This window comes from Penaeus vannamei, chromosome 3 (assembly GCF_042767895.1).
Source record: "Penaeus vannamei isolate JL-2024 chromosome 3, ASM4276789v1, whole genome shotgun sequence".
NCBI lineage: Eukaryota > Metazoa > Arthropoda > Malacostraca > Decapoda > Penaeidae > Penaeus > Penaeus vannamei.
This window is the reverse complement of record NC_091551.1, coordinates 34,458,361-34,460,860: the sequence shown is the minus strand read 5'-3', so window position 1 is coordinate 34,460,860 and position 2,500 is coordinate 34,458,361. Positions and strand designations below refer to the sequence as shown.

The following is a 2,500-nucleotide window of genomic DNA, read 5'->3' as shown; positions in this document are numbered from 1 at the left end:
TTTGGGCTCCCTGGGTACATAAATATTCTTATGTGCGCTTTCCCTTCCCTCTTTCTCCCCCCCCCCCCCCCTCTCTCTCTCTCTCTCTCTCTCTCTCTCTCTCTCTCTCTCTCTCTCTCTCTCTCTCTCTCTCTCATTCCCCTTCCCTTCCCTCTCCCCCTCCCCCCTTTTTACTCCATCTATTTCTGAATACAGTCTATAGTTACAATATATCTACCTGTCTACCTGTCTGTTTCCCACCTGGAAATCAATCCATTAATTTCTATCAGGTTTGTGTCATTGTGTGGCTTGTAATCTATCTTTTCTCTTATTTCAGGTGAGTAGTTTACCTGTCAGCCAGACGAGGTTTTCGAGTAAGTACAGCCTCGCACTTCGCCCTCGGTCTAGGATACTCTTCGGTGTGTGTGTGTGTGTGTGTGTGAGAGAGAGAGAGAGAGAGAGAGAGAGAGAGAGAGAGAGAGAGAGAGAGAGAGAGAGAGAGAGAGAGAGAGAGAGAGAGAGAGAGAGAGAGAGATTTTAATACGTTAGCAAGCGCAGTATTGTTGTTGTTTTTTGTGACTGTCGCGGCAGGTATGTTTACGTTCAGTTGGCATCACCGCATTAATATACGAATGAAATTAATTTTCCGCATATGGCCGTATGGTATGGTACTGAAATTAGAAATTATAATAGGGATGGTAAATTGATTATTATTATTATGCTAACGGATGGTGAAGTTAGTTATAATAGTAAAGATTATTACAATGGGGGAACTAGGTCAATGGTGATTTTGAGAATGAAGCATACTTGAGGTTGATAAATCTATTAGTTGATAATGGTAATGGTATTGATGATGGTTATGATTGCAGAGACGGGTATGGTGGAATTTTATCTTGCTTTAACCGATTCATTTACCAGTTATGTTTGATGTGCATTAAATTCTCTCTCACTCACTCACTCACTCATTCACTCTCCCTCTCCCCCCCCTCCCTCCCTCTTTCTACCCCCCTCTCTCTTTCTCCCCCCCCCCTCTCTTTCTCTCTCACTCTCTCTCTCTCTCTCTCTCTCTCTCTCTCTCTCTCTCTCTCTCTCTCTCTCTCTCTCTCTCTCTCTCTCTCTCTCTCTCTCTCTATCTATCTATCTATCTATCTTTCGCTTTCTTTCTGTCTCTATCTATCTATCTCTATCTCTCTATCTATCTATCTCTATCTCTATCTCTATTTTTTTCTCTTTCTCTTTCTCTCTCACTCTCCCTCCCTCCCTGCCTCCCTCCCTGCCTCCCTCCCTCTCCCTCTCTTAGCAAAGATATAAAGGAAGTCTCCCCCTTGGCTCTACTTGGCTCGGGACAGATCTGGGACACTTGAGTTTGCTATATATAAATATCACTTTACTGTTTAGATTGACGCTAAGGCAAAAGCACTTTAGCGCCCAGACTCTTGAATAAGTGTTTTTTCCCACGTTCCTTATCTCATGTGCTTTACTTGTTGATCTTATGTAAGTATTTATGTTTGTACGTGTGTATCTGTGTGTATGTATATGCGTTTGAATATGTATTGTATTTCTCTCTCACTCTCTCTCTCTCTCTCTCTCTCTCTCTCTCTCTCTCTCTCTCTCTCTCTCTCTCTCTCTCTCTCTCTCCCTCTCTCCCTCTCTCCTCCCTCCCTCCCTCCCTCCCTCCCTCCCTCCCTCCCTCCCTCCCTCTCTCCTCTCTCCCTCCCTCCCTCTCTCCCTCCCTCCCTATCTCCCTCCCTCCCTATCTCCCTCCCTCCCTCCCTCCCTCCTTCTCTCTCTCTCTCTCAGTGGGGAGCGTTCGAGCCCCAGAGCATCAGTTCCCTCCCTTCCACCCTCTCTCCATCTCCTCCTGTTCGCATTAACTTTACTGTTGGAGTTATCTATTGGTGTTTACGCTGTTGTTATCTAATGAGCAGGAGTGTTCTCACTGGCAGATGCTTGCTATATATCTAAATGCATTGAAATAGGCATTCCTTGGCATCAACACCAACAACAAAATCGAAGGTTATTTCTTGTATTGATGGTTTGAGAGAATATACTACACGGCAACGCTTATAAGAAACTTTCATGCCGATAGACAGGTGAATCGGGAGAGCGTCGGGACCAATTACGCTGGACGCATTCGCTTCTGGCACTATGGGGCGCGTGGCGGGGGGGGGGGGGAGGTGGAGGGAAGGGGGGGAGAAAGGAAGACGAACTGACACACTGATCAGGGGTTATTAGTGCGCCCTGCGATGGGAGTGAGGGTAGTGTTGGGGTTCTGGGAGGGGAGCGACTCCAAGATCGGTGTCTTTTGTGTTCACACGCATGCACGCACGCACGCACGCACGCACGCACACGCACGCGCACACATATACACACCTCTCCCTCTCGCCCTCTCTCCCTCTCTCTATCTATCTTTCTCTCTCTCTCTATCTTTCTCTCTCTCTCTCTCTCTCTCTCTCTCTCTCTCTCTCTCTCTCTCTCTCTCTCTCTCTCTCTCTCTCTCTCTCTCTCCCTCTCCCTCTCC

At 47.0% G+C, this 2,500-nt stretch overlaps 1 protein-coding gene across 11 annotated transcripts in view; it reads left to right on the top strand.

Moving 5' to 3' along the window:
* The window catches only part of LOC113815331 (excitatory amino acid transporter 3), a 257,235-nt gene that overhangs the window by 151,889 nt on the left and 102,846 nt on the right, over window positions 1-2,500 (top strand). The window contains exon 1 of one of the 11 annotated variants that reach the window (XM_070144460.1): window positions 322-353. The exons of the other annotated variants lie outside the window; for them this stretch is intronic. The gene's annotated coding sequence lies outside the window, so the exon portion shown is untranslated. Of the gene's footprint in view, window positions 1-321; window positions 354-2,500 lie in introns of those variants that run through there. 11 annotated transcript variants of the gene reach the window in all.